Genomic DNA, 24,919 nt, shown 5'->3' on the forward strand with positions numbered 1-24,919 from the left:
TTTTGTCAGTATTGATTTCTCTCTCCTTTTTATTTAGTTCATGCATTTCTTCAGAATTTCTTTTTTCAATTATATCTGAGGGAAGAAATGAACAGATCTGGCAGCTCAAAACTGGGCATCCATGAGGCACTGTGGGCCATCAGCAGCAGCAGAATTGTATTTAAACACAATATGTTACCTCATGGCCTGGCATATCCCTCACTCTACCATTACCATCAAGCCAAGGGAGCAATAGTGGTTCAATGAATTGTGCAGGAGGGCATGTCAGGAACAGCCCCAAGCAGAGCTAAAAATGAGGTGTCAATCTGGTGAAGCTACAACAGAGGATTACTTGCATGTCATATAGCGGAAGCAGCATGCAATAGACAGAGCTAAGCAATCTCACAATCAACAGATCAGATCAAAGCTCTGCAGTCCTGCCACATCCAGTCCTGAATGGTGGTGGATAATTAAACAATTAACAGGAGTCACAGAGAGTCATAGAGTCGTACAGCACAGAATCAGGCCCTTCGGCCCACCGCGTCCATGCCGACCATAATGCCTATCTATAGTAATCCGACCTGCCTGCATTAATTGCATATCCCTCCATGCCTTGCTCATTCAAGTACCTGTCCAGATGCCTCTTAAATGTGACTACTGTTCCTGCCTCCACCAGACAGCTCATTCCAGATACCCACTATTATTTCTGTGAAAAATTTACCCCTTTGACCCCCTTTAAACCTCCTCCCTCTTAGCTTAAATCTATGCCCTCTAGTTTTAGTCACCCCTACCATGGGAAACAGACTCTTGCTATCGACACTATCTATGCCTCTCATAAAGCGTGACGTAGGAGTGAAGAACGAGTGACCAAAAGGAGGAAAGTGGCAGGGCCTAGAGCTAATGGCTGGAGTGGGGGTTGGGGGGCTGGGAGCGAGTGGCAGGAGAGCTGGGTGATGCGCACAGGGAACAATCGGCCAGGGGAGCAGCGAGGTGGAGAGCGAGCAGCTGAGGAGAAGAAGCGTCAAGGCCGAGGGGGGAGAGCTCCAACCACAAAGTTCCCCCCTTCAGCCGCTTCCTCCAGCTGAGTGAGAGGCTGGATACCCGATGACGCTGTAGCGTGAATGTGCGAAGATGGACCATGGGCAGATATGCGATGATGTTGGTGCTGAGCCATGACATCATCCTGTGCATGTGCCACTTAATCCTGGCAAGATGTAGCTGAGCCTATGCGCAGCTTGGCACAGTCCGATGATGTCAGCAGGCCGCTCCGTTGACAGGAATCACATTGTGTCAGCAGTGCCCACAACCCAGGAAAGAATAAAAAAGAGATTTACCACAATGGTAGCAGGGTGAGGGATTTCAGTTATGTGGAGAAATTGGAGAAGCTGGGGTTGTTCTCCTTGCAGCAGAGAAGATTCAGAAAAGATTTGACACATTTGTTCAAAATCATGGAGGTTTTCAATAGTTTAAATAAGGAGAAACTGTTTACAGTGGTAAAACGGTCAGTAAGCAGAGGACACAGATATCAGGTGATTGGCAGAAGAACCAGAGATGACATCAAGAACCATTTTTTACACAGTAATGTGTTGTGATAAAGAAAGAAAAGACTTGCATTTATATAGCACCTTTCAAGACCACTGGATATATCAAAGCACTTTGTAAACAATGAAATACTTTTGAAGTGTAATCACTGTTGTAATGTCAGAAATGCAGCAGCTAATACCCACAAACAGCAATGTGATAATGACCAACTGATCTGATTGAGGGGCAAATATTGATCACAACACCAGGGAGAATTGCTCTTTACTTGTTTGAAATTGCAGCATGGGATCTTTTACATTCACCCAAACATGCAGACCAAGTATTGGTTTAACATCACATCTGAAAGGCAGCACCTGCAACACCCTGAGTGCTGTATTGGAATGTCAGCTGTGAAATCTGAACCCAGAAGCTTGTGATTTCGAGGTGAGTGTGACCAACTGAGCCACAGCTTTTACCTGAGTCTCAATCCTTCTACCAACAGTTTCTCTCTATCGGGTCTGTCACGACCCCTCATGATTGTGAATACCTCTATCAAATCTCCTCTCTAAGGAGAACAACCCCAGCTTCTCCAATCCATCCACATAACTGAAATCCTAACCACACGTTGCAGAAACGAATTTTTCCTCATGTTCCTTCTGGTTTTGTGAGTCACCTTAAATCTATAATCTTTCGTTACTGATCGTCAGCAGTTAGAAACAGTTCCTCAGTATTTACTCGACCTCAAACCTTCAAGGTAGCTCTGCAAAGTAACTGAAAATCAAGTTGTCAGAAGTGGGATTCAAACACATGCCTCCAGTGAAAGCTGCAACCTGAACAGAGAAGCTGAAACCGCTCAGTCACCTCAACTGTTCAGACCTTTTTGACCTCGTCATCACTTCTGTAATTTGAAAGGTTCACTCAGTTCAGGAACTTGTTCAATGTTACTGGAATGCTCAGTGATTGGGATATTAACTCCCCCGGGTTTTCCTGAGCTTGTTCTCGGTGTATGGGGATGTTTGTCCTGGGCTGTGGAATCTTGCATTAACCCACTGATAGAATCTGTATTCACTGCTTTCCGCTGGTGCTGGGTAAATGCAGAGCGTGGGACCGGAATGTAGCTGCTTGTCCTGGCCTCACTCACTCTGGGAAAGAGTGAATAATTGATGCGTCTGTTTCTGTATCTGAAATGTGACTTCGATCTGATGTTATTAACCGAGGCAGCGCTGCAGGAGGATACGTTAATAATCTCTCACTAATCAACTGCAAACAGTCAGAATGTGTAACTTTGAGCAGCGCTTTCTGCACCGTCAGGGCTGGAAAGTTCAGGGAGGGAGAGACACTGTCAGTATCTGAGTGTGTACAGCACTGTACAGAGAAAGAGCCAATATACCGGGGCTGAGACACAGTGCATCTTTTCACATTTAATCACAATAATATCCACAGTCAGGAGCTGAAAATGATGAAAAACCGAATAGCAAGAGCAAAAATAAGAAAGGTAAGTAATTATAGATTAGCTGATGAGCTTTCACTGTGTTACCTGGTAGTCTACTGATTTATATTCAATGCTCTCTCCACTGTGGCCAGGGAATGATTTCTTCTCAAGTGCTGAATATTAACAAAACTTCTTGCAATTTAAAATCTTTCAAAATTAATTCCATGGAGCTAATGGGGAAAAGTCAAATAACTGCATCTATTATAGGAGAGCTGGTTGGTGATGACGTGGATGTGTCTGCAGTGTGCAGGACCAGACTGTTTCTATCGATTCACAATGAATGTTCCACCCTTTATTTATAACAGTAAAACTGATCGTGGACAATGGCTATTTTGGTTGCAGCAACCTGAAGATTTAACTCATTAACACCCTCCTTTAGGGGAATCTAGAAAGCACAACACCCAGCTCTGTCAGTTAGTGTGTTTGTTTGTTAACCCACAATTTGTTGGTTCAAGCACTTAAAAGGATGAGGCTTTATTAACTTAAACTCTTCTACATCTGCTTTATTACTCTTGCTGTTGATTCTTCAAAGTTAAGGTTAATCAAGACTTTCTTTGTGAAATCCATGCTGACTGTGTTTTATTATATTTTCATTTTCATATGTATTTTCTACTTTTGGGGATTACAGGATATTGTCATTTTTTATTGATTTTATTTTTAATTATTGCATTTATTTCCCATCCCTAATTCCCTCGAGAATGTAGTGGTGAGCTGACTTCCTGAACCACTGCAGTCCATGTGGTGCTGTTAGGAAGGGAGTTCCAGGATTTTGACCCAGCCACAGTGAAGGAACGGTGATATAGTTCCAATTCCAGGATGGTGTGTGGCTCAGAGGGGAACTTGCAGGTGGTGGTGTTCCCATGCATCTGCTGCCCTTGTCCTTCTAGGTGATAGAAGTCACGGGTTTGGAAGGTGCTGTGTAAGGAGGCTTGCTGCGTTGCTGCAGTGCATCTTGTGGATGGTACACGCTGTGTGTTGGTGATGGAGAGAGTGAATATAGTGAATTAGGCGCCAATCAAGTGGGCTGCTTTGTCCTGGATGACGTTGATCTTCTTGAGTGTTGTTGGAGCTGCACCTATCCAGGCAATGGAGAGTATTGCATCACACTCCTGACTTGTGCCTTGTAGATAGGGGACAGGCTTTGGGGAGTCAGGAGGTGAGTTACTCGCCGCAGGATTCCTAGTGTCTGACCTGCTCTTGTAGCCATGATATTTATATGGACACTGCAGTTCAGTTTCTGGTCAATGGTAACCCCCAGGATGTTGATAGTGGGGGATTCAGCAATCGTCATGCTGTTGAATGTCAAGGGGAGAGGGTTAGATTCTCTCTTGTTTCAGAAGGTCATTGCCTGGGACTTGCGTGACTCGAATGTGAAATATCCTTATTGTAGGGTACTGTATTGTACTGTACAGTGACTACACTTGGAAAATCCTTCATTGGCTGTAAAAGGCTTTGCAAAGTCCTGTGGTCGTGAAATGCATGTGTTGCTTTTTCCATTGTTATCAGTGTCATTTTGATCAAAAGATAGGTTTCGTGAGCGCAAAGTTTAAATCAATGTTGATTCAAATAATGTAAAAGCATCTATATTCTTGCACTATACTTAATAATCACCATCATCCCATCCTAGCAGAGTACAATGTATCTGACCCTGAAATTGATTCCACAATCTCAGTCCCTCAGACAATTTCAGCCCAGTTCTGATGAAAGATCACAGATCTGAAACGTTAACTCTGTTTCTCTCTCCACAGATGCTGTCAGACCTGCTGAGTATTTCCAGCATTTTCAAGAGTCTCGATTTAATGAATAGGAAACTTGTTTCAGATCAGATTGGGAGACAGTGTGAAACCACTCCATTGTACTCATGTCTGAGATTCTGAGGACAGTTGGCTGTTAGTGGAAGACATCATTAATTAAATGTACCTAGCAACAGCTCAGACCATTTATTATTTTACAAGGTGGTGTGATGGCCATCCAAGGGTTAAAAGTAGGGATCTTGTAAGGTTTCAGTGTGCAGGAACACTCGAAGATCTCAGGGGTAAAGGCTCAGATCATCGACCAAGTTCTCCACCTGATGAGGGATCTAGGCTGGACAAAGAGGACCGTGACACTCTGAGACCAAGCTCGACCAGTCTACACACCTGCTAGAGCTGTAAAGTTATATTCCCCAAGTTTGTTCAAGATAATTTTACTTCCAATTATTAAGTACTATTTTACTCTCAATAAAAGTTCTGGACTTATTAATCAAGTATCCTGTTGCTTTTATTGATCAAAGTCATGCCCAAAGAGATTGTCCACAATAGACTTTCCAGAACTTAAAGATAAGTCTGCAAGGATTGCTAATTTTAGAGCCCTGTTTAAAAAGAGAGATAAACCCAGGAACTACAGACCAGTTCGTCTAATGTCAGTGGTGGGGAAACTTTTAGAGACAATTATCCAGGAGAAAATTAACTGGCATTTGGTAGAACATGGGTTAATAATTGACAGCCAGTACAGATTGGTTAACAGAAGATTGTGTATGAATTAATTAATGAATTAATTTCTTTGATGAAGTTTCACAGAGAGTTGACCAGGGTGGTGAGGTTGATGGTGTGTGTCTGCACTTCAAAATTGTGCTTGAAAAATTACCATAAAATAGATTTGTTAACAAAATTTGAGCAGATGGGATTAAAGAGGCAGTGGCAGCGTGGATACAAAATTGGCTGAGAGACAGAAAGCATAAAGTAGGGTCAATGCTTGTTTTTCAGAATGGAGGGTCTAATACAGTAATGTCACTGTTGTTGCAGTGTGTGCAGTGCCTGACTCAGAGCTGTCCTAGGGAGGGGGCTGTTTGTGATGTTCCTGTGGGGTATATTATCATCAGGGTATCTCTCTGAGCTGTCACAGGGATGGGGCAGTGTGTGATATCCTTGTGCATGTCATGCAGGCCCACTGGCGTGTGGTTCCATCCTGATGCCAAGAAACAGAGCCCCATCTATGGGAAAAAAGTCTCACTTCCCTGTGGGTGTCTTGAGAGAGAAGAAGGCATCGGGAGTAAACCTGGACAGTAAATCCGGAGTGGAGTCCCGTAGGCGGTTACCTGTTACTTATCAGGTAGTTTTCCATCAACTCCTACAGCAGAGCTGGTACCAAACAGTACTGTTTTTTTCTTTTCCTTTGGACAATACTAGCAATCCTGAGAGGGGGTCCTGATGCTCAGTGTCTCCATACTATTTGCCCAGGCCTGTGCCCTGGAGAGGATACTCCAGCTTCGTGGTTAAACATTAGCAAAACATGGGAAGAAACAGTTACCGATTATAAGCTCTCACTCAATTGGTGTAGAGTATGAGCACCAGGGGTTACTTTTGACAGTGGGAGAGATCATCGCGTCTCATTGGATAACTACCACCTACTCCAAACTGTGCAGCCCCCAGTCAGTTAGGTGCTGTACTGCCACGACCTACTTGCTTCAATGGATGCTTGCAGCTTAGAGAGATATCTCTCAACTGGCGGATTGGTAATCCATGCACCAGGCAAGACATTATCAACAAAGAAGACACCAGTGCTTCGCATCACAAGCTGGAATGTAAGGACCATGTGTCCTGGCCTTACTGACAACCTTCTGCAGGTTGATAGCACACACAAGACAGCTGTGATTGACAAGGAACTCACAAGGCTCAATGTGGACATTGCTGTGCTGCAAGAAACTAGACTCATTCAAAGTGGATCCCTCAAAGAGAAACACTGCACCTTCTTCTGACAGGGGAAACTCGTGAGCATGGAGTGGGTTTCACAGTAAAAAACACGCTACTTGCAATGAGTGAACCCCCCCACAGTTGGCTCAGAGAGACTTCATACCCTTCACTTGTCAACAAGCACGTGCCCAGTTAATCTCATGTGCATCTTTGTCCCGACACTGACCTCCACCCCAGATGTCAAGGATCAATTCTATGAGACACGTGACACTGCCATCAGTAGAATTCCCAGCACCGAGGGACTGTATCTTCTAGGGGATTTCAACGCAAGCTTGGGTACTGACTACAGCTTGGCCAATGAGCATAGGGCACCAGGGGATTAGCAAGATGAACAAAAATGGACAGAGGTTTCTGGAGCTATGCTGTCATCATGGCCTCTGTGTGATGAACAGCTACTTCCAGGTCAAGCTGTGCCACAAGGTGTCCTGGAGACGTCCGAGATCATGCCACTGGCACCAGCTAGACCTTATCATCACCAGACGTACCACCCTCAGCAGTATCCTCATCACACGCAGCTATCACAGCGCTGACTGTGACACTGATCACTCCCTGGTGTGTAGCAAGGTCAGGCTTCAGCCAAGGAAGCTTCACCCATCCAAGAAGAAAGGTCGTTCTCGGATCAACACTTGCCGAACCACTGACCCAGAAAGCACCCAGGAGTTCCTCAACATCCTCGATCAGGCTCTTTCAGAAAACGCCCAAGGCCTCAGTGTGGTATCAAAGTGGAATCATCTGCACACCAACATCTATAACTCTGCATTCGCTGTGTATGGGAAAATAGATAGGAGGAATGCTGACTGGTTTGAGGCTTATTGGACTGAAATGGAGTCAGTTACTGCAACTAAGAAGAGAGCCCTTATGAACTACAAACAAGCCCCCGGCAAACAAACTCTAGATGCTCTCAGAGCTGCCAGAAACAAGTCTCTGCAGACGGCTCGGCACTGCACCAATCAATACTGGTTAAAACTCTGCAACAGCATACAATCTGCCTCTGAATCTGGGGGATGCTCGAGGGACATATGAAGGAATTCAACACACCAAGGTTCCTTAGACAGCACCTTCCATACCCGCAACCTCTACCAACTAGAAGGACAAGGGCAGCCAATTCATGGAAACACCACCACCTGCAGGTTCCCCTCCAAACAACACACTATCGTGACTTGGAACTATATCGCCTTTCCTTCACTGTCGCTGGGTCAAAATCCTGGAACTCCCTTCCTAACAGCACTGTGGGTGTACCTACCTCACATAGACTGCAGCGGTTCAAGAAGGCAGCTCACCACCACCTTCTCATGGGAAATGCGGGATGGGCAATAAATGCTGGCTTAGCCAGTGATGACCACATCACATGAATGAATAAAAAAAATTATGAAAGCTACGGGCCCAGCAGTAACTAAATCAGCACCTTTGAAGACAAAGACAGGGACGATCATCACTGAACCTAACAAGCAGATGGAAAGGTGAGTGGACCATTACCTTGAACTCTACATAAGGGAGAACATTGTCATTTGAAGTAGCACTCAGCACCATTCCAGACTTCCCTGTCATGCAGGAGCTGAACAGCGGCACCACCATAGTGGAGCTCAACAACGCCATTGACCGTCTTGCCCGTGGTAAAGCCCTGGGAAATGATGGTATTCCACCTGGAATCATCAAAAGTGGAAAAGCAGCTCTGCTGCAGCATCTCCATGAACATCTGTGTCTCTGTTGGAAGGGGAGATCTGAACCTCTAAACCTGTGTGATGCAAACATTGTCACCTTGTACAACAATAAGGGGGAATCGCAGTGACTGCAGCAATTAGCGAGGCATCTCCTTGCTAAGTATTGTGGGGAAGGTCTTTGCTCGCACTGCTCTGACCAGATTGCAGACCCCGGCATCACACATCTATCCTGAGTCTCAGTGCAGCTTCAGAGCTGGTAGATCGACAGTCGACATGATTTTCTCACTTCGGCAGTTACAGGAGAAGTACTGTGAACAGTATTGACCACTCTACATTGTCTTTATAGACATCACCAAGGCCTTCGATGTTGTTAGCAGAGACAGACTCTTCAAACTGCTGTGGAAACTAGGCTGCCCTCCTGAACTCTTGGGCGTCATCTCTTCTTTCCACGAGAACATGCACAGTTCCGTCAGTTACAATGGAGCAACATCAGACACTTTCACGATCAGCAGTGGGGTAAAACAGGGCTGTGTCCTGGTGCAAACTCTCTTCGGAACGTAGGAGGAGGCAGTTTAACCTGTCGAGCCTGCTCTGTCATTCAATTACATCCTTGCTGATCATCTACCTCAACACCACTTTCCCGCGCTCTCCCCATATCCCTTGATGTCATGAGTATCAAGGTTTCAATCAATTTCTGTCCTGAACATGCCCAATGATTGAACTTTCACAAACCCCTGAGGTAGAGAATTCCAAAGATTCACCACCCTCTGAGTGAAGAAATTCCATCCTATCTCAGTTTTAAATGGCCTTTTAAATGAAACTTTAAGGAATACAAGCCCAGTTTCCTCATAAGACAATCCCACCATCCCAGGGATTAGTCTGGTGACCCTCCGTTGCACTCCCTCTGTGGCAAGTATATCCTTCCTTAGATAAGGAAACAAAAACTGTGCACAATACTCCAGCACGATCTCACCAAGGCTCTATACAATTGCAGCAATACATCTTTATTCCTGTACTCATGACCCCTCGTGTTGAGGCCAACATACCATTTGCCTTCCTCATTGATTGCTGCACCTGCATGCGAGCTTTTAGTGTCTCATGAACAAGGACACCCAGGTCCCTTTGGACATCAACACTTCCCAACCTCTCACCATTTAAGAAATATTCTGTCTTTCTGTTTATTCTACCAAAGTGGATAACTTCACACTTATTCACATTATATTCCATCTGTCATTTCATTCACTTATCCTGTCCAAGTCCCCTGGAAGCCTCCTTGTAACCTCCTCACAGCTCACATCCTTTACAATTGGCATATTCTTCACCATGCTGCTATTTTAAACTTTCAGTGACTCAGATGGGGATGTCCACCTGCATACCAGAGCTGATGACAAGCTGTTTATCTTGGCAAGACTGCGCACCAAGACCCAAATGAGTCAGTTCTTGGTCTGTGAGTTGCTGTTTGCTGATGACGCTGTGCTGACATCCCATAATGAAGTTCATTAACAGCAGCTTGAATATCGGTTCTCCCTGGCCTGCAAGGAGTTTGGACTGACGATCAGCATCAGCAAGATCAAAGTTATGGGCCAGGCCGTAGAGACTCCACCTTCCATCAACATCGACAGGCTCACTTTGGAGGTTGTCAACAGCTTCACATACCTTGGATCAACAATCACCAGCAATCTGTCCCTTGATACTGAAATCAGCACCAGGATTGTCAATGCTGCAGCTGTCATGTCAAAGTTGAGAAGACAAGTGTGAACCGACAGCAAACTGATTGAAAATACAAAACTCCGCGTGTACCAGGCTTGTGTTCTCAGCACCCTCCTTTATAGTAGAGAAGCATCAACAACTTATGCAAGCCAAGAAAAGCAGCTGAACAGCTTCCACCTCCGTTGTCTCAGATAGATATTGGGCATCTCCTGGCAGGACAGAGTGCCGAATGCGGAAGTACACCAGCGTGCAGGGATCTGCAGCATGTTTGTCCTCTTGAGTCAGCGGTGACTCTGTTGACTGGGTCATGTGTGCTGAATGGATGATTTTCGCTTTGCCAAAGACATGCTCTTTGGTGAGCTTGCTATCAGCACGAGACCAACAGGTTACCCACGTCTGTGATACATGGACATCTGCAAGAGAGATCTCAAGCTGACTGGGATTGGAGTCGATGCATGGGAAGTCCTTCCTGCTGACTGGAATTCCTGGAGAAAGGCATTCAGGAAGACCATGGGAAAAGCAGAGGACAAACGAAATGACCAGATGGTGGGAAAGAGCGCCCAGAGGAAGGAAACATTATCAGTCGACCTCGGGCCAATGATATTCATCTGTACCAGCTGCGGAAGGGATCGTCACTCACGAGTCATCCTCCACAGCCACAACAAACGATGTTTCACACAGAAGTGACGTACACCCCGGGTGTTGCCCATCGACTTCCGAGACGGACGGTTGCCTATTCCAATTACAACTACAGCTACAACAACAAGAGCGAGTCAGAGGCTGGGAACTCTGCTGTGACGAACTCAGCTCTTGACTCGCCAAAGCCTGCCCACTATCTACAAGGCCTTCCTCTGACTTCAATTGCACATATGTTCGTGGTCTGGCTCTGTAGCTTAGTTGGTTAAAACGCTTGGCTAATAAACAGAAAATCGTGGGTTCAACTCCCAGCAGAGCCTTATTTCACAGTCGCAACATGCCTGAAAAGTTCCATTATCAACACTGACATCTGTGTCTTGTGAACTCCAATTCAAAATACTTGATGAATTTCAATCACATACAAAAGCAGCCTTTGTGAAGGATGTGAGTTTGGAATGGTTGTTCCTCCTTGTCCAGAATTTCATTGCTAATACATCAAAGGTAATTTCTTTGACATAAATTTGTTCACAGTCACATTCAACCTGGAAAACAAATTGATATCAATCCCACTGAAGGAGAGTGTTTGTGTCATTATGTGTTGCTTTTAACCGAGACTGGGACATGACGCAAGTGGGAGTGTTTAATCTGAGGTTTGGAATATTTGTCAGTCAGGAACAAGAAAAATCAAAGGAACCAAACAAGAAAACCTCTGTCTCATGTGGTGACCGTGAAACGGTGAGAAGATATTAAACTTTGTTGTATTTAATCCAACTGTGTGAACTTTGATCTTTGCGGCCTTTTATAAACAGTATTTAAAGGGTCTCAGTAAAAATGTTCAGTGTTGATGAGAGTGGGGTCTGGGTGAGCAGCTGCTTAATGTGACAGGGTCAGGACTGGATGCAGGAAGTTCTCTGACAGTCTCTCTCTGATGGGTTGAGTTGATTTTCAACTGGCAGCTGTTGCTGTTTTGATAATTCAAGTTCCCTCCACCGATTTTTTTGGACAGACAGTGCAGTATGAGGATGTAAAGGGTTAATGCTGAAGACACGGGATTAACCCCTCCCACAATCAGAGTGATGATGTAACAGTCACATGAGATGAGGTTTGGGAGGAGAGAGCAGCACCAAGGATGCTAGTTTCGGAGGCTTGATGAGTGTGTATATAGTATTGTGTAAATTAGAAAAGAGTTCTTAGTTCTTTCAGCAGGAAATGTGTCCAGAAAATATCACGAAACTCACAATTTTATTATTCAGGAGTTGGAACACAGGGATATTAACTCCAAGTGACAGTAGTGGTTTCATTTAACAAAAGAAAAGTAGAGAATACTATTGCTCATTGATTGAAATCCCCCAGAGAGGAGACAGTTAAACAGGTGATCTGTTGGGGCATCCTTCGATCCCAGATTTCGGCAGCATTAAATCTCCCTTTTTGGTGAAATTCTCTGTTTTTTGCATCTTTTTTTAATCCAACTTTGATGGACCAGTGAAAAAACTGAAAAAAGTGAACAGATCCATCCTTTCTTTTCTTCCTTCTTCCCATTAGTTTCTCTTTTCTGTCCCAATTTAATCTGCTGTTTCTGCTGTTTTATCCATTCCAATCAAAATTCAACATTCCAATCAAATCTATTTGTTATTCCACAGTGTCTCTCCATGTGTTTTATTCTGTTGTATTCTCTCACAGTCTGTTTGATGATCAATTTTACATCTCACTCTCTGTTCTGGTGAAGATCAGAAGCAGTGTTATCTGTTTGCAACACCCGACAAGTCAGCCTGAGGCTGTGTCTCATCGATAATGTGGAGTTAGGAACATAGGTACATAGGAGCAGGAGTCGGCCATTCAGCCCATCGAGCCTACCCCACCATTCAATATGATCATGGCTGATCATCCACTTCAATGCCCTTTTGCCCTTTTCCCCACACTTTCCTCATATTCCCTTATGTCATTTGTATTTAGAAATCTATCAATCTCTGCTTTAAACATACTCAACGACTGAGCTTCCACAGCCCTCTGGGTTACAGAATTCCAAATATTCACAACAATCCGAGTAAATAAATTTCTCCTCATCTCTGTCCTAAGTGGCTTGCCCCTTATTTTGAAATTGCGTCCCTTGGTTCCCGACTCCCCAACCAGGGGAAACATTTTAGCTGCATCTACCCTGACTGTCCTTTAAATATTTTGTATTTTTCAATGAGATCACCTCTCATTGTTCAAAACTCTGGAGAATACAGCCCCAGTTTCCCCAATCTCTCTTCATAGGACAGTCCCACCATCCCAGGAACAAGTCTGATGAACCTTCTTTGCACTCCATCTATGGCAATAATATCCTCCCGAAGGTAAGGGGACCAAAGCTGCACACAGTACTCCAAGTGCGGTCTAATCAGGGTTCTATACAATTGAAGCAAGAATTCACTACTCCTGTACTCAAATCCTCTTGCGATAAAGGCTAACATACTATTAGCCTTCCTAATTGCTTGCTGCACCTGCATGTTAGCTGTCAGTGACTTATTGACATGGATACCAGGTCACCCTTATACTCTATACCTCTGTTAATAAAGGAAATGATTCCATATACCTGTTGAACCACCTTATTGACCTGTCCTGTTACCTTCAGGGATCTGTGGACATTCACTCCAACGTCCCTCACTTCCTCTACACCATTCAGTGTTCTCCCATTAATTGTGTATTCCTTTGCCTTTTTTGACGCCTGCTCTCGCTGTTCCCTGCTCTCCGAGTGAACTCTTGCTCCCTCTCCTGGGCTCTTTATGCTCCACTCTGCTCTCACTGTTTCCCGCTCTCTTAATGTATCAATATTTGTTTGCCTTGTGTTTAATTTAAAATATGGATTAACTGTATTTTACAGTTGTAGGTTTTATTTGGTAGTCCTGTACAAGTTGTGGATTGGTATTCAATATTTAGCTCTGTGAAAACGATTGCGAATGAAAATATAACTTTCAATCTTATACATGGGCCGGTCTGCAAGCTCCAAGTCCTTCATTTTGTAGTAATGGAATTGATACTGTATCTTTCAGTCTTAATCTCTGTGGCATTTTTGAACTGGTATGTAATGCATGACTTGGTCTAACGTCTGATGTACATTATTGGGATTCATAGGATCATAGGAAATAGGGGCATTAGGCCATTCAGCCCATCGAGCCTGCTCCAACATTCAAACAGATCGTGACTGATCATCTACCTCAACGCCATTTTTCCCTGCTATCTCCATATCCCTTGATCTTGTTAGTGTTTAGAAATCTATCGATTTCTGTCTTGAATATGTTCAATGATTGATCTTCCACAGCCCTCTGGGATAAAGAATTCCACAGAGTTCCCACCCTCTGAGTAAGGAAATTCCTGCTCATCTCAGTCTCAAATGGCCTGCCCTTATTCTGAGACTGTGTCCCCTTGTTCTAGACTCACTAGAAAGAGCAATCATCCTATCCATAGCTACCCTGTGACACCCTGGAAGAACTTTGTCTGTTTCAATGAGATCACCTCTCATTCTTCAAAACTCTAGAGAATTTAGGCCCAGTTTCTGCAGTCTCTCAAAATAAGACAATCCCACCATCCTAGGGGATGAGACCGGTGAATCTCTGTTCCACTCCCTCTGTGACAAGTCTATCCTTCCTTAGATAAGGAAACCAAAATTGTGCAGAATACTCCGGGTGCAGTCTCATCTAGACTTCATACATCTTTACTCATGTACTCAAATACGCTTTCAATGAAGCCAACATACCATTTGCCTTCCTAATTGCTTGCTGCACCTGCACACTAGCTTTTAGTGTCTCATGAACAAGGACACCCAGGTCCCTTTGGACATCGACACTTCCCAGCCTCTCACCATTTAAGAAATACTCTGTCTTTCTGTTAATTCTACCAAAGTGGAGAACTTCACATTTATTCACATTATATTCCATCTGCCATGTTCTTGCCCATTCATTTAACCTGTCCGAATCCCCTTTAAGCCTCCTTGCATTCATCCTGTACCTTTCAATCAGGTAAATTTTGTTTGTTCTATTTCCGATTTAATATTTAAAATGTGGCCATGGTGACAGAGGTTATTTAGATCTGATGGTGGGCTTGTTTTTGGACTGTGATTGATGTATCAACCTGTCATCTGTAGTGAATTGGAGTGAAATAGAAACAACTTCTGTCTCTCCTGCTGTTGTTAGACTGTTGGATTGAAAATGTGTCTCTCGACTTTGGGATCAGTGTCTGTCTGACTACTTCTTTTGTTTGCTCCAGTGGAACTGATGAGCTGGCAGTATCTCTGTGCTTTGGGAGTGATCCTGTACCGACTGTGTGTTGGAACGAGATCACTGCACTTTTCCTTGTGTCCAAGAATCACCACATACATTCAGGTTCCTTCGTGTATTTTCCTGCAGGAATGAAAGAACTGGTGAGGTAGAAGATACAAAAGCGAACAATGTAATCATCCCAATAATAATCATTATGAACAATCTCAAAATGAAAACCAGGAACACAAACAGTGTCAGTGTCTGACTCCACTGCAGTACTGCAGTATTCAGCTTCTGTTTACCAGGTGTTTGCAGTGGTTTTACAACAAGTTTGTGACATTCAGAAACAACACAAGCCCTGCACTGCTCAATGACTGGGACTGTCCGAAAGAGCAGCGACCTTTACACAGTCACATTTCTATTTCAACAGAAAACAAGCAGCCACTATTTAAAATGTGCCTTTCACACTTCTCACCTGGTGTCTGCAATAAATGCTCTTGGTCAAACTGTCCACATCGTTATTTTGCGGCTATTTTTGCCCCACTGTTCACAATCCAACAAACAGTGAGAGACTGGAACTAAAGCAGGAAAATTCCCTCTCCTTTGGGTGGTGAAATTGTCACTGATTTTCAATAGTGATTTCTTCCCATTGTGTCTCCCTGAGCCTGTACAGACACTGTCCGAGAATGAACTCTCCCTTCCCCATGTCCCCGGCTCACTCCATGTTCCGGGAGCAGCTCCTGCTCCACAGTGTCTGTTACAAACGGATATGGTTCGGAAGGGCTGGGGCGTGCACCAAAACATGGGAGGAGCGAGTAGCCAATGTACGACAAACGTTGGGCATGTGGGGGCAGCGATCTCTCTCCATTGTGGGTAAGAACCTGGTCATCAGGTGCGAGGCGCTCACGCTGTTGCTCTACGTGGCGCAGGTCTGGCCCATACCCCACTCCTGTGCCGTGGCAGTCACCCGAGCCATTTTCCGCTTTGTCTGGGGATCTAAAATGGACCGGGTCCGGAGGGACACGATGTTCAAATCTCTGGACAATTGCGGGAAAAATGTACCCAACGTGGCCCTCATCCTGATGACCACCTTCGTGTGCGGCTGCATCAAGCTGTGTGTAGATCCCCAGTACGCAAACACCAAGTGTCACTACGTGCTGAGGTTCTATCTGTCCCCGGTGTTGCGAAGGATGGGCCTGGTACATTGCCGCGGAACGCTCCATGCAGTTGGGTGGTGTCGTAACACCTATCCTTCGTGGAGCAGTTTCTGCGGGCAAACACCTTTGACCACCGGTCCATCAGGCAGTGGTCTGCACGGAATGTCCTCAAGGCCCTCCGGGAAAAGGAAACGGTGGATCCTGACGGATGGTTCCCCGAGCAGACCGTCAAAGTCATTTGACGGAATGCCTCATCACCAGAACTTTCAAACAAGCACCAAGACGTAGCTTGGCTGGTGGTGAGAAGGGCCCTCTCCGTCAGATCCTACATGCACACCCGAAGTCTCGCCCCCTCCGCACAGTAGCCCGCGATGGCTGTGGTGGGGAAGAGATGGTCGCCCACCTCCTCCTGGAATGTGCCCTTGCAAAGCAGGTGTGGAAAGAGATGCAGTTGTTTTTGTCAAGCTTCATCCCAAGCAGCTCTGTAACACAGGAGTCTGTGCTCTACAGGCTGTTCCCAGGGACGCACACCGAGACAAACATCAACTGCTGCTGGAGGACTATCAATTCGGTGAAAGACCCCTTTGGTCTGCCCGAAACATGCTGGTCTTCCGGCGCAAAGAGTTGTCCACTTCCGAATGTTGCAGACTGGCACATTCCAAGGTCCAGGACTACGTGCTGAAGGACGCACTAAAGCTTGGGGCAGCCGCAGCAAAGGCTCAATGGGGAAAGACCACAGTGTAAGGTTCCCCCACCAAGCTGGACTGAGGGGCTGGATCCATGGGAAACCCCTCGAACTGTATCGTTAATATTCTCAATTGCTGTAAATGTAAAACTGTAATTGACTTGACAATTGTGAAACGGAAGGGTTGGGAAGAAACTCATGACAGTATTGAAGGAAACTGACCACCCTTGCAATGTTTGTATTTTTTGGTGCTGTTTGGAAACTGTTTGGCAATGTAATTTTTAAAGATTTTTATGAATTAAGTATATTTTGGAAATAAGAAGAAAGTCTGTTACAAACACTCCCCGACTCCCCCTCAACTTCCCGCCACACAATGCTAATCTCTGAGCACATCTGCAGACACGCTCCCAAAGCAGTGGCTGCTGGAAGCAGATGCTGTTTTGTTCCCTTCCCCCGGGTCCGGGAAGTCTCCATTAGCAGCTGATTTAAAGCATCTTCCCCTGAATGAGTGAATGGCCTCACAGACTGGGTTGGGGAAAGGATGCGCATGCGCTGCACTCCTCATTGTGACGTCCCACCGGGGGCGGGGCTATGTCGCGCGTGCGCAGATCTTTGCAGCAATTCAGCATTCAAACATCAATGGGAACTTTCCCCATTTCACCCTCATCAAAGTCCCAAAGAAAGTGAAGAGGGGCTTGGACTGGAGGGAGGGAGGGGCGGGGTAGGGGGAACCTAGAACCCAGAAAGCTGCCCACTTGCCCTATTTAGATGCTCAATTTGCGGTCATTCCCTGCAGGGGGTTTGTTATTATTGAGCCCCTCCTGGTCAAACAATCCGATAGAAAGAGGGGAAAAAGGAGGGAGCCGTTGTGTTTGCTGGGACCTTGCAGAATTCATTTCAGCAGCAAAAGTCCCGGGTTATATTAACCCGAGTGAAACACGCTCTCAGTGAGAGGAAAACCGAACGGCCCTTTTCATCTTTTCATTGGAAACAAAGTAGAGCCGGAAGTGCGGCGAGCAGAGCAGACACACAAGCTCAATGACAGGAGAGCTCGGCCGTCCCTGAGTTTCAGCTCCCAGCTCTTACATTTCCTCATCCACACTATCTTTACTGTGGATGTTCAGGGGTTCCATGTCGGATCTGAGGACTGTATCCATTAAACATTCTGAGTCAGGAGATCCACACACTCTCTGTTATCAAGATGTATGGGCAGGAATGTTTCAAAACTTTGTCTATTAAATCATTGCATTATTCACAGAACTAATGAGGCAATCGGTTCATTATTCAGGCCTTGAACTTGGTTTGGGTAGACCGTAAACTGAGAGGTTCAGCACCTTTCCACTTCTTCACTAACATAACTGATTTTTTTTGATGAAGTAACAGAAAAGGTTGATGAAGGGAAAGCAATGGATGTTGTCTATATGGATTTTAAGAAAGCGTTTGACAAACTACCACATAACAGGCTGGGTAACAAAACTGAGGCTCCTGGAATAGGAGGGTCAGTATCTGCTTGGGTTAAAAAATGGATGAAATATCAAGAAAAGCGAGTTGTGGTATTTGGTTGTTTTTCAGAATGGAAGATGGTGAACAGTGATGTCCACAAGGGTAAGTGTCAGGACCACCATATATATAAATGATTTGAATATTGGAATCACAGAATCACAGAATTGTTACTGCACAGAAGGAGGCCATTTGGCCCATCGTGTCTGCACTGAGTCTCCAAATGAGCAATTCACCTCATTTCACTTCCCCTTCCTCTCCCCATTATCCTGCACATTCTTCCTTTTCAGATAACAGTCTAATTCCCCTTTTAATGCTTCAATTGAACCTGCCTCCATCACATTCTCAGGCAGTTCATACTTTAACCACTCGCTGTGTGAAAAAGTTTTACCCCATGTCGCTTTTGCTTCTTTTACCAAATACCTTACATCTGTGCCCTCTCATTCTCGATCCTTTCACAAGTGGAAACAGTTTCTCCCTATCCATTCTGTCCACACCCCTCATCATTTTGAATACCACTATGAAATCTCCTCTTAGCCTTCTTTTCTCCAAGGAAAACAGTCCTAACCTTTTCCAATCTATCTTCATAACTGAAATTCCTCATCCCTGGAACCATTCTTATGAATCTTTTCCATAATCTCTCCAATGCCTTCATGTATTTCCTAAAGTGTGGCACCCAGAACGGGACGCAGTACTTCAGCTGAGGCTAGTGTCTTGTGCAATAGAACATAGAACATAGAACATTACAGCGCAGTACAGGCCCTTCGGCCCTCGATGTTGCGCCGACCTGTGAAACCATCTGACCTACACTATTCCATTTTCATCCATATGTCTATCCAATGACCACTTAAATGCCGTTAAATTTGGCGAGTCTACTACTGTTGCAGGCAGGGCATTCCACGCCCCTACTACTCTCTGAGTAAAGAAACTACCTCTGACATCTGTCCTATATCTATCACCCCTCAACTTAATGCTATGTCTCCTCGTGTTTGCCATCACCATCCGAGGAAAAAGACTCTCACTATCCACCCTATCTCACCCTCTGATTATCTTATATGTCTCTATTAAGTCACCTCTCCTCCTTCTCTCTAACGAAAACAACCTCAAGTCCCTCAGCCTTTCCTCGTCAGACCTTCCCTCCATACCAGGCAACATCTTAGTAAATCTCCTCTGCACCCTTTCCAAAGCTTCCACATCCTTCCTATAATGCGGTGACCAGAACTGCACGCAATACTCCAAGTGTGGCCGCACCAGAGTTCTGTGCAGCTGCAGCATGACCTCGTGGCTCCGAAACTCGATCCCCCTACTAATAAAAGCTAACACACCATATGCCTTCTTAACAGCCCTATTAACCTGGGTGGCAACTTTCAGGGATTTATGTACCTGGACACCAAGATCTCTCTGCTCATCTACACTACCAAGAATCTTCCCATTGGCCCAGTACTCTGCATTCCTGTTACTCCTTCCAAAGTGAATCACCTCACACTTTTCCGCATTAAACTCCATTTCCCATCTCTCAGCCCAGCTCTGCAGCCTATCTATGTCCCTCTGTAACCGACACCATCCTTCGGCACTATGCACAACTCCACCGACCTTCGTGTCATCCGCAAATTTACTAACCCACCCTTCTACACCCTCATCCAGGTCATTTATAAAAATGACAAACAGCAGTGGCCCCAAAACAGATCCTTGCGGTACACCACTAGTAACTAAACTCCAGGATGGACATTTACCATCAACCACCACCCTCTGTCTTCTTTCAGCTAGCCAATTTCTCATCCAAAGCAGTAAATCACCTTCAATCCCATACTTCCGTATTTTCTGCAATAGCCTACCGTGGGGAACCTTATCAAACGCCTTACTGAAATCCATATACACCACATCCACGGCTTTACCCTCATCCACCTGTTAGGTCACCTTCTCAAAAAACTCAATAAGGTTTGTGAGGCACGACCTACCCATCGCAAAACTGTGCTGACTATCGCTAATGAACTTATTCTTTTCAAGATGATTATAAAAACTATCTCTTATAACCTTTTCCAACATTTTATCCACAACCGAAGTAAGGCTCACAGGTCTACAGTTACCAGGGCTGTCTCTACTCCCCTTCTTGAACAAGGGGACAACGTTTGCTATCCTCCAGTCTTCCGGCACTATTCCTGTTGACAATGACGACAAAGATCAAGGACAAAGGATCTGCAATCTCCTCCCTGGCTTCCCAGAGAATCCTAGGATAAATCCCATCTGGCCCAGGGGACTTATCTATTTTCACACTTTCCAAAATTGCTAACACCTCCTCCTTGTGAACCTCAATCCCATCTAGCCTAGTAGTCTGTATCTCAGTATTCTCCTCGACAACATTTTCTTTCTCTACTGTAAATACTGACGAAAAATATTCATTTAACGCTTCCCCTATCTCCTCTGATTCCACACACAACTTCCCACTACTATCCTTGATTGGCCCTAATCTAACTCTAGTCATTCCTTTATTCCTGATATACCAAAAGAAAACCTTAGGGTTTTCCTTGATCCTATCCGCCAATGACTTCTCGTGTCCTCTCCTCGCTCTTCTTAGCTCTCCCTTTCGATCCTTCCTGGCTAGCTTGTAACTCTCAAGCGCCCGAACTGAGCCTTCACGTCTCATCCTAACATAAGCCTTCTTCTTCCTCTTGACAAGTACTTCAACTCCTTTAGTAAACCTCGCTCGACAACTTCCTCCCTGCCTGACAGGTACATACTTATCAAGGACACGCAGTAGCTGCTCCTTGAATAAGCTCCACATTTCGATTGTGCCCATCCCCTGCAGTTTCCTTCCCCATCCTATGCATCCTAAATCTTGCCTAATCGCATCATAATTTCCTTTCCCCCAGCTATAATTCTTGCCCTGCGATAGATACCTGTCCCTGCCCATTGCTAAAGTAAACCTAACCGAATTGTGATCACTGTCACCAAAGTGCTCACCTACATCTAAATCTAACACCTGGCCGGGTTCATTACCCAGTACCAAATCCAATGCGGCATCGCCCCTGGTTGGCCTGTCTACATACTGTGTCAGAAAACCCTCCTGCTCACACTGGACAAAAACTGACCCATCTCAAGTACTCGAACTATAGTATTTCCAGTCAATATTTGGAAAGTTAAAGTCCCACATAACAACTACCCTGTTACTCTCGCTCCTGTCGAGAATCATCTTCGCTATCCTTTCCTCTACATCTCTGGAACTATTCAGAGGTCGATAGAAAACTCCCAACAGGGTGACCTCTCCTCTCCTGTTTCTAACCTCGGCCCATACTACCTCAGTAGACGAGTCCTCAAACGTCCTTTCTGCCGCCGTAATACTCTCCTTGATTAACAATGCCACACCCCCCCCCTCTTTTACCATCTTCTCTGTTCTTACTGAAACATCTAAATCCCGGAACCTGCAACATCCATTCCTCTCCCTACTCTACCCATGTCTCCGAAATGGCCACAACATCGGGATCCCAGGTACCAACCCATGCTGCAAGCTCACCCACCTTATTTCGGATGCTCCTGGCGTTGAAGTAGACACACTTTAAACCAAGTTCTTGCTTGCCAGTGCCCTCTTGCGTCCTTGTAACCTTATCCATGACCTCACTACTCTCAACATCCTGTACACTGGAACTACAATTTAGGTTCCCATTCCCCTGCTGAATTAGTTTAAACCCCCCCCGAAGAGCACTAGCAAATCTCCCCCCCAGGATATTGGAACCCCTCTGGTTCAGGTGAAGACCATCCTGTTTGTAGAGGTCCCACCTACCCCAGAAAGAGCCTCAATTGTCCAGGAAACCAAAACTCTCCCTCCTACCCCATCCCTGCAGCCACGTGTTCAACTCCTCTCTCTCCCGATTCCTCGCTTCGCTATCACGTGGCACGGGCAACAACCCAGAGATAACAACTCTGTTTGTTCTCGCTCTAAGCTTCCACCCTAGCTCCCTGAATTTCTACCTTAAATCCCCATCTCTCTTCCTACCTATGTCGTTGGTGCCTATGTGGACCACGACTTGGGGCTGCTCCCCCTCCCCCTTAAGGATCCCAAAAACACGATCCGAGACATCACGAACCCTGGCACCTGGGAGGCAACACACCAACCGTGCGTCTCTCTCGTTCCCACAGAACCTCCTATCTGTTGCCCTAACTATGGAGTCCCCAATGAATAATGCTCTGCTCCTCTTCCCCCTTCCCTTCTGAGCAACAGGGACAGACTCTGTGCCAGAGACCTGTACCCCATTGCTTACCCCTGGTAAGTCGTCCCCCGCAACAGTATCCAAAACGGTATACCTGTTGTTGAGGGAAACGGCCACAGGGGATCCCTGCACTGCCTGTTGGTTCCCTCTCCTTCCCCTGACGGTAACCCATCTACCTACGTCTTTTACCTGATGTGTGACTACCTCCCCATAACTCATCTCAGTAACCCCCTCCGCCTCTCGAATGATCCGAAGTTCATCCAGCTCCAGCTCCAGTTCCCTAACGCTGTTCTCGAGGAGCTGGAGTTGGGTGCACTTCCCGCAGATGCAGTCAGCAGGGACACTCTTGGCGACCCTTACCTCCAACATTCTGCAGGAGGAACATTCAACTGCCTTAACCTCCATTCCCAGTATTCTAAATTCCCAACAGATCTACTGAAAACCAAAAAAAAAAGTCAAAACTTGTTAGCTTAGCAATCCAACGGACAGAACTTTTTTTTTGGTTAGAGGAAGAGGATGGGTGGGAGACACTACCCGAATAGGGTTTCGGGTAAAGCAACCGCCCAAATATGTAACCTCACTTACCCAGCAGTCCCGCGTGCGCTCCGCCTATACACGAGAAATGGCTTCCGATTTCAACATGACCTCCTTGTTCTTGTACTCTATGCCTCTATCACTAAAGCCGAGGATACTGTATGCTTTATTAACCACTCTCTCAAACAATGACATGTAACCCCAGGTCTCTCTGCTCCTGCACCCCCTTTAGAATTGTACCCTTTATTCTATATTGTCACTCCATGTTCTTCCTACCGAAATGAATCAATTCACATTTCTCTGCATTGAACTTCACCTGTCATCTGTCCTCCCATTCCACCAACTTGTCTATGTCGTTTTGAAGTTCTACACTATCATCCTTACAGTTCACAATGCTTCCAATTTTTGTATCATCCATAAACTTTGAAATTCTGCCCTGTACACCAAGTCATTACTATATATCAGGAAAGGCAAGGTTCCCAACACTGACTCCTGGGGAACTCCACTACAAACCTTCCTCTAGCCCGAAGAACATCCATTGCTCACTACTGTTTGTTTTCTGTCACTCAGAAAATTTCCATATCCATGTTACTACTGTCCCTTTTATTCCACGAGTTATAACTTTGTTCACAAGTCTGTTGTGTTGCATTGTATCAAACTCCTTTTGAAAGTCAATTAAAGCAAACTACTGCAGATGCTAGAAATCTGAAATATAAATAAAAAGTGCTGGAAATACTCAGCAGGTCTGGCAGCATCTGTGGAGAGAGAAACTGAGTTAATGGTTCAGGTCAGTGACCTTTCAGATGCTGCCAGACCTTTTGAAAGTCCATGTACACCACATCAACAGCATTGCCCTCATCATCCCTCTCTGTTACCTCATCAAAAAACTCCAGCAGGACAGTTAAACATGATTTTCCCTTAAGAAATCCATGCTAGCTTTCTTGAATTAACCCACATTTGTCCATGGGACTATTAATTTTGTCCCGAATTATTCTTTCGAGAAGTTTTCCCACCACCGAAATTGAACTGACTGGGGAGTGAGACGAGGTGATTTGCTCTAACAGAGAGCCAGCACGGGTTCGACAGGCCGAATGGCCTCCTTCTGTGCTGTAGCCATTCTATGATTGTATGATTCCAGCAACAACTGTTGGTGGAGAGGCAGTGATGCAGGAATGGGTTGACAGAAAGGGGAAAGTCTGGGCTGCTGTGTGTTCGGGTTAGTGAATAAAGGTGATTTGGAAGCTGTGTTCCAAATTGAAGTGTTTACTGGAAGTAAGAAGTTGATGTAAATAGAGAGTAAAACGTGTTAAGACGAAGCGTGGTGTGATTGGGGATAGCAGTAAATATAGCGTTGGTGAATTATTTGTGTTAATAAACTTCCACTGCACCCTCTGCTGCAGGCTGCTGTTTATATCCAGCTGTGTATTAGTGCTGTGTGTTAACAGGATAAATGATTGTTTCAACGCTGTTTAGAAAGCAATAGCATTGCACGCAAACAGTCCCAGACACAGCAACACACGTACAAAAGCAAAATACTGCAGATGCTGGAAATCTGAAACAGAAACAGAAAATGCTTGAAATAGTCAGCAGGTCTGGCAGCATCTGTGGAGAAAGAACAAAGTTAATGTGAGCTAAGGAAACAGACCTGAACTGTTAACTGTTTCTCTCTGCACAGATGCTGCCAGACCTTCTGAGCATTTCCAGCATTTTCTGTTTTATTACAGCAACACCTTTGATCAGCAGTAGCGGTGATAGTGCGAGCCTGGGGGCAGCCGGGAAGGTACGTTTCACTATGAAGTACTTTCCTGGCGATTCGGCGGACGCGGACACGGGGACTGCTGGGTAAGTGAACTTATATATTCGGGCAGTGGCT

The sequence above is a fragment of the Heterodontus francisci genome, unplaced genomic scaffold, assembly GCF_036365525.1.
Source record: "Heterodontus francisci isolate sHetFra1 unplaced genomic scaffold, sHetFra1.hap1 HAP1_SCAFFOLD_853, whole genome shotgun sequence".
Taxonomy (NCBI): domain Eukaryota; kingdom Metazoa; phylum Chordata; class Chondrichthyes; order Heterodontiformes; family Heterodontidae; genus Heterodontus; species Heterodontus francisci.